Raw genomic sequence first — 15110 nt, forward strand, 5'->3', positions numbered from 1 at the left:
CGATGGTTCCAGACAAGTGCCGCCTTATCTATAAACAAGGCTCAACTCCTTTCCCCACCACTGCGCAAAGAGGAGACTGGATGATTCATTTGTTTATTTTACTGATTTTCCTAGAAAGTACAGAGCCGGTATTTGGAAATGCGTTAGATGGTAGGGACGCTGGTGATTCATCCTCACGTTGCTTCTCTCTTTCAGCCTCACCGTAAACCCTTTGCCTGAAGCCTCGCCCTAACCTAACGCCGGGGGAAAACATCTTCAGCCCCGGCTCCCGGTTGCCAGGTAACCACCTTTCTCGTAGCCAAGACTCCAGCGGTCAACAGCCTCTTCCGCCTCCACACTAGCTGACCAATCAGTGACCAATGTGGCTGTCACGTGGAATCCCGGGGCGGGACGAGGGGCGGGGCTTGCGGGCCTCACCGCACGGGTTGCTACAGTCCGGCTGACGAAGCCCGCCTCCCCGTCCGTCGGCGCCCTCGGGCCGGGAAGCCCCGCCCCCGGGAGCTGGCGGTGGGCGGGGCGGGCGGGGCGGGCGGGGCGGGCCTTCACGCCGGCAGGGCTCGCGCCGCCGCTCGGCTTCAGCATCCTCAGCTGTCCGCCGCTGCAGCCGCCCGAAGCTCCAGGTAAGGAGCGTGTGGGGCCGCGGGTGTGAGGCTGGAGCGGGGGAGCCTCGACGAGAGCGCTCTTGGGATGCCGTGGCAGCGTGGAAGGGGGAGCTGTGACCGTCCTGCCATCACACACTAGCGATTTGTGTGTCCTGCAGGGCTTTGCACACGAGTGTGCCTCGTTGGTTAGTCCCCAGAGTTTTAGGGTCACAACGGGATTATGACACAGCAGAGCAAATAGCCAGCCTTTCTGTATCTGAGCTGCCACTGGAGTGCAAACGACGACCGTTTGTGCAATCACTGCTTTTTAATGAAGGTTACTAAGCCTGTGTGTGCCTGGGGCCATCCTTATCCTGTGCCAACCGGGCGCTTTTGTAAAGGTTACTACTTACCCCTTTTAAAATGGTCTTAATGTTCGGATTGTACCAAGAAAACTTTGGGTAAAAAGGAAATGTGTGCGACAAATAAGATGGTTTGAATTGAAGGTGGGCATGTTATGTGTCAAGTAAATCATGAAAACACACTCTTTCGTCTCCCCAAATCAAAAAAAGTTCGTTACACATTTTGGCCTGCAGTTAATAAACGAAAAAAACAAAAAAAAAATAGCTTTTTTCTGTATTAATAGAAAGTAATTGATTTCAGTGAAGTTTAGCACAAACTTTCATCATGTACTAAAAATAAGTCACATTTGTTTTAGTAGTTAGTAATTTAATAATCTGCCTGTAAAAAAAAAAAGGGGTTATGTTAAAATTCATGGGAAACTTCAACAAGAATTTGAAGAGCGATAATACATTTTTGAATCTTTCATCGTCAAAGAAATCTAGACGTATCCTTCAGGGAAAACTAACCAAAAAGCAAACAGACAGAAGTTCATTATAATAGAGTCAATGTAGAGTTCAACTCCATGAGATTATAATTGCAAAGAGGAGCACTCAGGTAACATTTCTGGATAGCCATAACCAGAAAATAAAAACTAATTTATGAGGATTTATAAACCTGAGCTCAGCAAGGATTTAACATTCTATCTATTTGAAGATAAATGAACTGTCTTATAACTGCCTTGCTTAGAGAGAGCTGATGATGGGTTTGTGGTACTTTCTTACAACTCCTATGGGAAAAATACTCCTGGCCTAAGTGTGCAAGAAAATGGGCATAGTTCTGCTTCACCTGTTTGAAGGCTGGGGCCTGTGACAAGTGATCTGACAACCTTCCCTGCTTTATGGCCTAAAATTAAATATAGCCATTTAGTTATTACGAAAAGATGTTAATTTAACAAAATTTTGGGGAACATGCTTTAGTGGCTCAATTAACATTAAAAGTGGTAGTTTTAGGCCATGGCATTGAGTTTCCTAGGAAGTATTCTAAATTGGAATAGACCAATGGACTATTCCAAAGAGCTGCCAAAAAGAGAAAAATCATATATTTCTTGAGTGAGCCCTACAAATTTGCACTGTATTAAAATGACAATTTGAATTTTTATCATTTATATTGACCCGATTTTCCTGTGTTGATATTACTAGAAATGCCTGAAGAACTGTGAACATCTCTTGAAGAAAATGTTAACTGTGTTTACTCGAAAGTTTAAGATTCTTTATTCCTTTTTTATTTTTAATAATTAAGTGTTGGTATGCTAAGAAACTTTTGGAGCCTTGGCAGTGCAGTGGTTCATCATTTGGCTGCTAACCAAAAGGCTGAGAGTTCGAATCCACTGTCCGCTCCTTGGCAACCCTACAGCGTGGTTCTACTTTGTCTACCCATTAGTCACAATAATAATGCCATATATTACAAAAGGAACAAGTTCATTTAATTAAAAAATGTATTCTTAAGTTACTCTACTCCGACTAGAGGGATGACTAGAGCTAGAATGTTGTTTTCTATAGACTCCACCTCATAGCTCAGAGCCTGGGCCTAGGAGGGCCAGTGGCAGGTGTTAAATTCCTCCCCAAAAGTAGGAAGTTTTATTTTTGTTTGTTTGTTTCTACCTGACAGTTGCTACAAGCCCAGCCTGATTAGGTTGTCAATATCAGTTATGTTCAAATCCTCCAGACTACTTAGTTTTATTTTCCTAAACATTGTAATGAAGACTGAAGTAAAATCAAACAGTTTTGAAGGATTCGCATTTCCTTCCTGTATTCCAGAATTTTCTTTGAAATCTGATACGTGCGAAAAGGTGACAGTTTATCAGATTACTCACCAGTTTACTCAGCCATTCATAGTAACGATGTATATAGAAGCATTACTACTTTCTCTAACTGCTGAATTATCTCGTTCTGTATTTTGTAAATCTACTCCATTTAGCGGACTGAAATATTAAGTGAAGTCAACGTAGCATCCGTTGTGTCTTCAGGAACAGAGATTTCATTGAGTATTTTAATCCACAGAAAGTGTGTTAGGAGATTAGAAGGGATTTCTTATTAACTGTGGCTCCTCCTTCTTTTCCTTTGTTTCAGAAACATATTAAACTGAGATTAGCTTTGCACTTAACAAAATCTAAGACAATGCTTTGCTCTGTTATGATTATGTGAGAATTTTTCTTTCACTGTTGATGAGAGTATTCCTTGGAGATTTGTGAGCAAGAAATTAGATAAAGATCTCTGAAGAGATTCTTAGAAATTACTCCAAAGAATCTGTTGTACAGGGAAAGAAAACCTAAGGGAAAACCTTTTGCTTATTTTGAAATTACTTACAATGTTTAAGAACTTGTAACTTAATTGATAGAGAATTACTGTAAGATGGCAACTTCTGCCTTTATATGTGTATGTGTGTGTGTATACACCCCACCATAATTGATTAGAAAGATTTCAAGAGTCCATGTGGTGAAACACAGGCAATCACATTAGAAGACAAGGTGCAGTTTGTTTTTACCTTATCTGAACAACTAACCCATTACCGTTGCTGTTGAGTCGATTCCGACTCATAGCAGCCCTGTAGGACGGAGTAGAACTGCCCCATAGGGTTTCCAAGGAGCATCTGGTGGTTTTGAACTGCCAACCTTTTGGTTAGCAGCCAAGCCCTTAACCACTGCCCCCACCAGGGCTCTGATCTCAATGTCTAGACAAGTATAATTAAAGAGAAATTAAGACATTTCAGATGGGCCAGACTTTGCAAACAGGGCCACCTGAACTTGGAGCCACACTTGGCACTTGTCATCCAGATGCCACATTTCCAGCTATTGAATGAAATAATTTATATCTTACATAAAAATAAAAAAAAAATAAACGTATAACTTTTTATTAGTTTATATGCAATTATAAAGTTTGGTTTAATAGACTATCTCCTAAAATTCTGGGATTCTATATTCTAATTTCAGAAATATGTATAACATAGAAACAGCAGTATAAATCTTCTAGAGGAAGAAAATACAAGAAATAAATTAATACTATTTTCTCTTATAGGGATAATTGATAATTATCATGTTCAGGAAAATTCTGGTAAAAGGCATAAAAATAAATTTTCATGCTTTGATGAGGGTGTTACAGTACTCAATATTTCGTTTAATGGGTTTGAATGCTCAGATATGGAGAACTCACGGCACCGTAGAGATTATCCAGCAGTTTTCTTTATGCATAGGTTTGTCATTTTATTCTCCCAAATTCTTGACACTGAAAGTTGTAAGGATGTACCATATCCTAGGCAGGCCCATTTGTAATGATGTATACATGAATTCAATTTCATATCACAAAAACACTATCAAATTGGAAAGTAGGAAATACCTCTCATTAGATGGAATACCGCATGTTTGCTGCACTACAGGAAGATCTTCGTTTCCCAATATAAGCAGCTCCACATGGAGTCTGCAAAATTGGTCAATAAGAAATAGCTAATATTTCATTTAGTTTGGTTTCTTTAAAACATTATGAATGATTCTTAATGAAAAGAGTTATGCAACATTTTATTTTTAGGATAAACATGTTACAAGTTTGAAGAAACCATTTCAGAATTTAAGCTAAATGGATCCTTAGAGACCAGTTAATATAAAACCATTATTTTGTAAATGAGGACACTGAAAACATAAGGATTATGTTGCTCAAAATCAGGCAGTGGAAAAGCTGGTCCAGAATCTTGGGTTTCTGACTTTAAAGAGGTGCAAAATATATCACCATCAATGTTTTCTTTTTTCGTTATATTTGTTCAAGTGACTAATTCAGAAGTTAGAATAATTAAGATTTAGGTCATTTTTGTATTGTTAAAATAATTGTTGTACGTGATGAACAACATGCATTTGATCGGTTTCATTCCATAGAAAGTTTACTTAAAATACTAGTTTAAAAAGTGCCTTCTGTAATTTGTACAATTTCTTGATTTGCTTGTTAAACACACTTTAATTTTTTTCTGCAGAAGTCTTTTGTGCTTTGGGATCCAGTTACTTTAGAAATTCTTCATCCCATTGCAGCCCAGTGGTGCATAAGCGTACACAGCCACCGCGCCTAGAGTTGAATAGTAAGAATACTGGAACTAAGAGGCTTCCAGGACGTACATCTGAAACCTAGATTATGATTGCATTTAGGTAACTGTAGGTAGCCTTAGGTAAAATGATAAAGCTAGCTAAGTTTTTTTTCTAGGCTCTCTTACATTTTGGTACTAGAGAAATCTGACTTCATAATTTTAATGGTTAAAATGTAGGAGGTATAAAAATAATTATAGTATGTAGATGGATGTTGAAGATAACTCCATTCACCCTTCTAAGTCTTTGAATCAGTTTCTTGCTTTTCCGTTATATAGTACTTGGTCTTACGTGTAACTCTTGGGTTTTGCTGATCAAATTGAAGTCCATACAGGTATAAGTGGTCATTATGGTGAACCCAAACCAGAACTGCCATGTTGACCTTATTTTTTTCTGCTTGCAACCTAACTCAGGATTTTAACATAGGTTAGTACTGGACTTGTGGTAACCTACCTTATTTAAGCTTTTAAGAACATCATGATTTGACATATATTGAGAATGCTCAGATAAAATGTCTTGCTAAGCATATGAAATAGAAATGTCAGGAATAATAGAAATTTAGGAGATTAATCTCAATTAGTAGAAGGTACCGGATGCAGTGTTTCTGCTAAATTATCTCTGCTATTCGTTGAACTGGGTCAGTGGTTCTCAAACTTCACTGTGCATGTAAATCATCTGGGGGTGATGTTAGAAAGCAGGTTTCCAGACTCCACCCAAGATTCTGATTTTCTAGATTTGGAGTGTGATCCAGGAATCTGCATTTTAAACAAGTTTCTTAGTTAATTCTGTTGCAGAGACCTGAGCACCATATTTCAAAATGCACTGACTTAGAGATCCTTAACATCCTCTTTATAACTGGTAATCCATGGCTGTGCATATCACAATGAGAAGACTGGTCCTGTAGGACTGTGGATACTAGATACAGGAAGAGTTCAAATTAGTGGGCCAATGGCTAATTAAATTTTTTTTCTTTCCAATTTTCTGCATTTTCCAAATGTATAATAACCGGTTACTGTCGAGTCAGTTCCGACTCATAGTGACCCTATAAGCACATGTTAACTGTATACTTAGAAAAATATTTTTCGTATAGCTCTGAGCATATAGTGGGGCCTTTTTTAGTGGTATAGTGGTTAAGAGCTCAGGCTGCTAACCAAAAGGTTGGCAGTTTGAATCCACTGGCTGCTCCTTGGAAACCCTATGGGGCAATTCCACTGTGTCCTACAGGGTTGCTGTAAGTCAGAATCGACTTGATGGCACACAACAACAATGAGCACACGGTATATTCAAATTTCAGTCACTGATTGTCAACGAGATGCTTTAGTGTTTTGTTTTTAAATTACAAAGGCCATAGATTTCAATTACAGAAAATTTACAAAATTCCGAACAGTATAAAGGTGGGTTTAACAAAATTACTTTGAGTACTCGCATCCTGGTATATCTCTGACATTTTAATACACACTTTTAGATATTTGCGTTGATTTTTCTTACTATTTCTCAAACCTGCCAGGAACGCTTCAGTCTCAGAGTCTGATTTTGCTGCCTCTTCTGCTTAGCATGCTTTTCTACCATATATATTTATATTTTGCTCACCCATCTCCTTCAAATCTTTGCTCAATATCACCTCTGTGAGACCTTCTCTTACCATTTTTTTAAAAATTGCGATATCAGCTTTATCTCCAGAGCTCCTTATCCTCTTTCCCTGCATGATTTTTCTCAATACCTCAAATTATCTTGTGATATATCATTTACCTATTTGCTTATATTGTGACTCTCTCCTACAAGAATAAAGGCCCTGGGATGGTAGGATTTTTACCTTTTTTTGTTGTTCTTCTTAGCGCCTCTAACAGTGCCTGGCACATGGTTGGTGCTAAACAAATATTTGTTGAATAAATGAATTGATTGAGAAGTTGTCTTAGTCATCTAGTGCTGCTATAATACAAATACCACACGAGGATGGCTTTTAACAAACTGAAGTTTATTTTCTCACAGTCTGGTAGGCTAGGAGTCCAAAATCAGGGCGTCAGCTCCAAGGGAAGGCTTTCTCTTTCTGTCAGCTCTGGAGGAAGGTCCTTCTTATCAGCGTTCCCCTAGACTAGGAGCTTCTCTGTGCAGGAACCCCGGGTCCAAAGGGTGTACTCTGCTGCCAGTCCTACTTTCTTGGTGGTATGATGTCCCACCCCCGTCTGCTCCCGTCCTTTTTTTTATCTCCTGTAGATTAAATGTCCTGTAGGACACACCCCAGGGAAACTCCCTTTACATTGGATCAGGGGTATGACCTTAGTAAGGGTGTTACAACCACACCCTAATCCTCTTTAATATAATCTAATCTTGCCTCATTAACCCTAGGATTTACAACACATAGGAAAATTACAGTCATAAAATGGAGGATAACCACACAATACTGGGAATCATGGCCTAACCACATATTTTGGGGGGACACAATACAATCCATGATAGAAGTCATTGCTAAAATTTTGGAAGATATAAATAACTTGAAGGAATAATAAATTCTCCAAAACCCTACTACTTAGAAATATCCAACTATTTACCTTATAATGTATATATTTTTAAATTTTTAATATTTGTGTGCACAGACATACACATATTAATTTTTAAACACAGGGACATACGTTTTAAGTTAATCACAATGACTTTTTCAAATCATTAATTTATAATCACTTTTCATTTATTAGGTAATATATTTTATATAAATGTTTTACCCAGTTTCTATTTTTCTTTTATGTTTGTTTATAGGATATTTTAACATAAAAATTAATAATTATTTTTTGTCTTATTATTTTTTAATTACAAATTATGAAATGACTAAATCTTTTTCTCCCTAAGTATCAAGAAAAAAATTGGGTCTATTGATTACCTTTGTAAAATGTGAAATTTAGCATACTTTTCTTTTGTTTATTTTGTTTTTTCTTCTTTTAAATCCGAGTACCTGGGAAAATAATATGAGATTTTTGGATTTGTTTAACTAACCCTTTATATTATCTGTCTTCTCTTTCAATAATTTTCTTTAACATTTATATGTTGGAAAGTATGTAATTTAGATTACCAGGTTTCTTTGCTGAACATATTTTTAAAATTCCATGGACTTCCATATTTGAGTTCTTTGTTTTGATTTATTTTTCAAAAACCTCTGGGTTTTATTTTAAATAATTTTTTTCAGGAACATTACACAGGTAAATTGCCTTCTGAATGCTTGCATTTATGAGAATGCCTTTCTGTTTGTTGTTTTTTTTCCTTACACATGAATGCTATCTTGACTGTTTATGGAATAGTGAGGTCACAATAGGTCTTTGATTCAAAATAGTTATTATATCATTGATTTCTGGAATTTAGTGCCATGGCGAAATATGGTGTCATTCTGACTTTTTTCCTTTGTACATAGCGTTTAAAAAAAGTCTTAGATGTTCAAAGGATTGTAAAAAAAGTAAAGTGGCTCTGTATTTGACAAAATTTGCCTCAATGTATCTATGGTTGGATCTTTTTCTTTGATTTTGCATTTCAGCCCAAGAAATATTTTATTGACTACATTTTGGATTGTTGCTTTTCTTTCTGTTACTCTACCGAGTTTTAGTTTTCCCTGAAAATTCTTATGATATTTAGTTTGTGTTTTTATTCCCTGTACACATGTATTTCGTTTTGTCTCTAATTTTCTTTGTAAAAAAATCTTTTTCCACAGTGATTTGGAGGGATTTATTATTATTTTTCTTTGTTCTTTGAATCATTAATATTTTATTTTGCTGTTTTAATTCTTCTCTTTATTGCTCTTTAATGTGGATTTTTATTCTATTGCCTTTTATTTTCTTCATGATTGTTATTTTAACCATCTCTTCTTTTAACTCATTGTTTAGCCTTTTTAAAAAATATTTTATTGTGTTTTGATGAAAGTTTACAAAGCAAATTAGGTGCCCATTTAACAATTTTTATACACATTGTTCTGTGACATTGGTTCTAATTTTTGCAGTGGTCAGCATTCTCATAGTTTCCATTGTTTGTTCTGTTTCCATTTATGTAGCTTTCCCACCCCTTCTTTCCTTCTCATCTTTGCTTATGGGTAAATGTTGACTATTTGGTTTCAAATAATTGATTGTTGTTTAAGGGAGCACATTCCTCATGGGTCATACCGTTTATTTTATAAGCCAATCTATTATTTGACTGAAAGGTGACCTCTGGGAGTGGCTTCAGTTCCAAGTTCAGAGGGTATCTTAGGGCGATTCTCTCGGGGGTTCCTCTATTCTCCATCAGTCCAGTAAGTCTGGTCTTTTTTAGGAATTCGAGTTTTGTTCTACATATTCTACCTGGGACTTTCTGTTGTGTCCCTGGTCAGAACAGTTAGTAGTAGTTGAGAATCACCTAGTTCTTCTGGTCTCAGGCTGGAAGAGGCCATGGATCATATGGACTGTTAGTCCTGTGGTCTAGTTTTTTCTTTGAGTGTTTGGTTTCCTTTATTCTCTTGCTCCAGATGAGAAGAGACTAATAGCCACTCCCAAGCTTTTAAGACCCCAGACGCTACTTTCCAGACTAGGTTATAGAACATTATCTTTATGAATTATGTTATGCCAATTGACTGAGTTGTCACACGAGACTATGGTCCCATGCCCTTTAACCCAGTAAACCAGTCCTGTGAGGTGTTTGCACATGTCCAGGAGGACTCCATAACTGCCCCCTGTTTTGCAGGCTTTTGATCTTAACTAGTCATGTCCTCACTACTGTTCTTGAATGACAGGAGACTCATATTGGTCATAGATTGTTGAAAAAGAGAATGCAGATTGCTTCTAGCCCCAAACTCTTTTGTCTTCTTGTGTTTGGTCAACTCCCCTTCTTAATAACTGGACAGACTTTTTTTTTGCTATCTAACATAATTACCATTGTCAAGCAGATTTTTTTCCTAATCTAATATGTCCTGAAGGAGCCCTGGTAGTACAGTGGTTAAGTGTTCGGCTGCTAACCAATATAAACCTACCAGCCACCTCCCGGGAGAAAGACGTGACACTTGGCTTTCCTAAAGATTTTTGTTGTTTTGTAGTTAGGTGCCATTGAGTCAGTTTTGACTTATAACAACCCTGTGTACAACAGAACAAAACACTGCCTGGTCCTGCGCCATCCTCACAATTGTTGCTATGCTTGAGCCCGTTGTTAAAGCCCCTGTGTGAATTCATCTCATTGAAGGTCTTCCTCTTTTTCACTGACCCTCGACTTTATGAAGCCTGATTTCCTTCTCCAGGGTCTGATCGATCCCTCATGATAATATGTCCAAAGTATGTGAGATGAGGTCTTGCCATCCTCACCTCTAAGGGGCATCCTGGCTGTACTTCTTCCAAGACAGGTGTGTTCTTTCTTCTGGCCTAGCAACCCAGTGCTGTTGAGTTGATTCCAACTCATAGCGACCCTATAGGACAGAGTAGAACTGTCCCTGGCAGTACCTGGTATATTTCATATTCTTTGCCAGCGCCATAACTCAAATGCATCAATTCTTCATTGATCTTCCTTATTCATTGTCCAGCTTTCGTATGCATATGAGGAAAATGAAAATACCATGGCTTCGGTCAGTCAAACCTTGGTCTTCAAAGTGACATCTTTGATTTTTAATATTTTAAAGAGGTCTTTTGCAGCAGATTTACACAACGCAGTAGGTCATTTGATTTCTTGATTCTTGCTTCCATGGGCGTTGACTGTGGATCCAAGTAAAGTGAAATCCTTGGCAACTTCAATATTTTTTCCATTAATCATGGTATTGCTTATTGATCCAGTTGTGAGGACTTTTGTTTTCTTGATGTTAAGATGTAATCCATACTGTCATTGATCTTCATCAGTAAGTGCTTTGAGTCTTCTTCACTTTCGGCAAGCAAGGCTGTGTCATCTGCATATTGAAAGTTGTTATTGAGTCTTCCTCCAATCTTGATGCTACGTTCCTCCTCACATCGTCCAGTGTCTTGGATTTTTTGCTCAGCATAAAGATTGAATGAGGATACAACCTTGATGCACACACCTTTCCCGACTTTAAACCACACGGAATCCCCTTGTTCTGTTTGAATTACTGCCTCTTGGTCTGTGTACAGGTTCCACGTGAACATAAAATTAAGTGTTCTGGAATTTCCATTCTTCATAACACTATCTGTAATTTGTTATAATACAAACAGTCGAATGCCTTTGCATAGTCAATAAAATGCAGGTGAACATTCTTCTGGTATTCTCTGCTTTCAGCCAAGATCTGTCTGGCATCAGCAATGATATCCCTCATTCAACATCCTGTTCTGAATCCAGCTTGAATTTTTGGTAGTTCCCTGTCGATGTACAGCTGCAATTGTTTTTTACTTATCTTCAGCAAAGTTTTACTTGTGTGCCTTATTAATGATATTGTTCAATAATTTCTGCATTCTGTTGGATCACCTTTCTTTGGAATGGGCACAAATATGGATTTCTTCCAGTTTGTTGGCCAAGGTAGCTGTCTTCCAAATTTTTTGGCATAGATGAATGAGTGCTTCCAATTATAGTACCTTTATATTTTAGTGGGCGTTCTTCCTGGATTATGATGAGGTTGATGCTGAGATTGTCTTTGATTGCTATTATGTGTTTTTTTCAAATAGGGTATTTTCTGTTGCAAATGATGACAAATACAACTCATATTAGTGGCTCATAGAACTGTAGAGTCTAAGGATAGAGGTGAATGAGTGTATGTATCACTCATAGCTGGCTTCAGTGCTCTATTGTTATCATTGTGAATCAGCTCCATCTCTACTGTACTGGCTTTATTTTCAAGCTCTGGGTGGTAGCCCCTAGCAACTCTAGATTGTCTCTTTTGACAGAAAGATAGTTGCATTAGTTTTCTTTTCAAATTTGTGTGGTTTAAGTCCATGGAAGAGAGAGCCTCTTTTTCCAGTAGTTCTTTACAAACATCCTAGGTTTCATGATTACACACATAATTAGACACAGCGTTCCCATCACTGAACCATCAAAGAAGTTGGTGAAATGATAGGCATAAGCCTGAATTATCTGCTTTGTTCAGGAACTGTAGTTCTACCTAGATCTGGGCCGAAGCAGAGGAGAGGAGGATTACTAAATACAAATGTAGACCTGATGCTGAAATAAGGGTATGAGATGGTGGGGAGGCAAATAGCAAATGTTAGTACTGTGTATAAGTGGAAAGTTGTAAGGAACACTTTGAGGAGCTAGAAGGAAGATGCTATTTTGACCTAGAAGGCCTTTATACCCTTATAACACAAGTGTACTGTAAGTCTTAGCTAGTTCAATTACATGAGAAAGGGAATTGAAAGGTATATAGATTGGGAAAGAAGAAATAAAACTGTCTTTGTTCTCAGATGATATAGTTGTCTCTAGGAATGCTCAAGAATCAACAAAAATACTCTGGGAACTAATAAGTGATTATGTCAGTGTTGCAGGATACAAGGTTAATTAATACAAAATTTAGTTTTTATTTTAGTCATTGTATTACTCTAGAATGTTTGTTGACTTCTCTTTATATTTTCCAGATACATTAGTAAATTCTCAATATTTTTGAAACATAGCTATTGCACTTCTTTTGACTGCATATCTAATAATTCTAATTTCTAAATCACCTGGGAATCTGATTTACTCTTAATTTTTCAGTTAGTATTTGTCATTTTTTTAAATTCAGTTTTATTGAGGTATAATTACTTGGACTAATTTTCACCCTTTTTAGGGGGTAGCCTTCCATGAATTTAACAAATGTATATAGCCATGTAATCACCACAACAATCATAATATATAACATTTTCCCCACCTCAAAAATTCCACATGTCCCTTTGTAGTCAGTTTTTTATGCTACTCCAAGCCCCTGGTAAGCACTGATTGGATTTCTGTCCTTAAAGTTTTGCCTTTTCCAGAATGCCGTATAAATTAAATCACACAATATGTTGCCTTTTGGAGTCTGGCTTCTTCTTAGCTTAATATTATTGAGATTCAACATGTATCCATCTCCTGATATAATTATAGATTTGCTTATTTCTCTTGTTCTGTAAAATTTTGTTTTATGTATTTTGAGATCGATTTTTGTATGTAAACATCTATAAGATTATGGTTTCTTCTTGATTAATTCACTCCTTTATTATTCTACCCTCTTTATCCTTGGTAATATTCCTTGTTTTGAAATTTACTTTGCTAGTATTTTGATTAGCATTTAAATGGTGTATCCTTTTCCATCCTTTTACTTTTAACTCACTTTTTGATGTTTAAAGTAGTTTTTGTGTGAACAGCATATAAATGGGTTTTGTGTTTTTATCCAGTCTTATAATCTCTGTCATTTAACTGGAGTGTTTAGAAATTTATAATAACTATTTTTTTTATTGTAACTATTGATATGGTTGGATGTAGATCTGTCATTTTTCTAGATGTTTCCTATTTGTTTTATTTCTGTTTGCTTTTCCTCCCTTCTTTTGGATAAAATATTTTTTATAATTCTATTTTATCTCCAGAAGTGCTGGTGGTGTAGAGGTTAAGTACTATGGCTACTAACCAAAAGGTTGGCAGTTCGAATCCACCAGGTGCTCCTTGGAAACTCTATGGGGCAGTTAGTTCTACTCTGTACTATAGGGTCACTATGAGTCAGAATTGACTTAACGGCACCGGGTTTGGTTTTTTTGGTTTATCTTGAGTATTGTCTTATTATTCAAAAATGGTTATTATTCAAGAACTTATAATTCAGAAGTGGTTGCAGCAGTACATTGACAGGAAACTGCCAAAAATTCAAGCCAGATTTAGAAGAGGGTGTGGAACGAGGGATATCATTGCTGATATCAGATGGATCATAGTTGAAAGCAGAGAATACCAAAAAGATGTTTACTTGTGCTTAATTGACTATGGAGAGGCATTCGACTGTGTGGATCATAAAAGATTATGGATAACATTGTGAAGAATGGGAATTCCAGAGCACTGAATTGTGCTCATGAGGAATGTGTACCTGGGTCAAGAGGCACTTGTTTGAACAGAACAAGGGGATACTGCATGGTTTAAAGTCAGGAAAGGTGTGCATTAGGGTTGTATACTTTCACCATAATTATTCAGTCTATATGCTGAGCAGATAATCCAAGAACACGGACCGTATGAAGAAGAACATGACATCAGGATTGGAGGAAGACTCATTAACAACCTGCGATATACAGATGACACAGGCTTGCTTGCTGAAAGTGAAGAGGACTTGAAGCACTTACTGATGAAGATCAAAGACCACAGCCTTCAGTATGGTTTACACCTCAACATAAAACAAAAATCCCCACAGCTGGACCAATAAGCAACATCATGATAAATGGAGAAAATATTGAAGTTATCAAGAATTTCATTTTGGCTTTGCAATCAGCGCCTTTGAAAGCAACAGTCAAGAAAATAAATGATGTATTGCATTGAACAAATCTGCTGCAAAAGACCTCTTTAAAGTGTTAAAAAGCAACAAAGATGTCGCTTTGGGGACTAAGGTGTGCCTGACCCAGGCCATAATATTTTCAGTCACCTCATATGCATGTGAAAGCTGGGCAATGAATAAGGAAGACCGAAGGAGAATTGAGGCATTTGAATTATGGTATTGGCGAAGAATATTGAATATACTGTGGACTACCAGAAGAACAAACACATCTGTCTTGGAAGAAGTACAGCCAGATTGCTCCTTAGAGGTGAGGGTGGCGAGGCTTTGTCTCACGGACTTTGGATTTTGCACCAGTCCCAAGGGAAGCACCTCATGCTTGGTAAAGTAGAGGGTCAGCAAAAAAGAGATGAATTAACACAGTGGCTGCAATAACGGGCTCAGAGATAGCAACGATTGTGAGGATGGCGCAGGACCAGGCAGTGTTTTGCCCTGGTGTACATAGGGTCGTTATGAGTCAGAATTGACTCGATGGCACCTAACAACAAAAACAACAGCTTTGTCTTATTGAATCCATCTCTTTTTTTTATTAGCTTATTGGTTGCTCTAAGGTTTGCAATATACATGTTTAAATTATCACAATCCATAAAAAAAAAAAGTTTTTTTTTTTTTTTATCTTGAAATATGAGTCCCTCGGCCATGCAGATCTTTAATG

The 15110-nt window shown here is 37.3% G+C and overlaps 1 protein-coding gene across 5 annotated transcripts in view; it reads left to right on the forward strand.

The window, feature by feature from the left end:
* The first annotated feature begins 205 nt into the window (after positions 1-205).
* WDR17 (WD repeat domain 17) overlaps positions 206-15110 on the forward strand; it is a 122436-nt gene continuing 107531 nt past the window's right edge. For 2 of the 5 annotated variants that reach the window (XM_049864279.1, XM_049864281.1), the window contains exon 1: positions 533-620. The gene's annotated coding sequence lies outside the window, so the exon portion shown is untranslated. Of the gene's footprint in view, positions 280-532; positions 621-15110 lie in introns of those variants that run through there. The other 3 variants (XM_049864283.1, XM_049864280.1, XM_049864282.1) reach the window with 3 other exon arrangements.

Source organism: Elephas maximus, chromosome 21, assembly GCF_024166365.1.
Source record: "Elephas maximus indicus isolate mEleMax1 chromosome 21, mEleMax1 primary haplotype, whole genome shotgun sequence".
NCBI classification, from domain to species: domain Eukaryota; kingdom Metazoa; phylum Chordata; class Mammalia; order Proboscidea; family Elephantidae; genus Elephas; species Elephas maximus.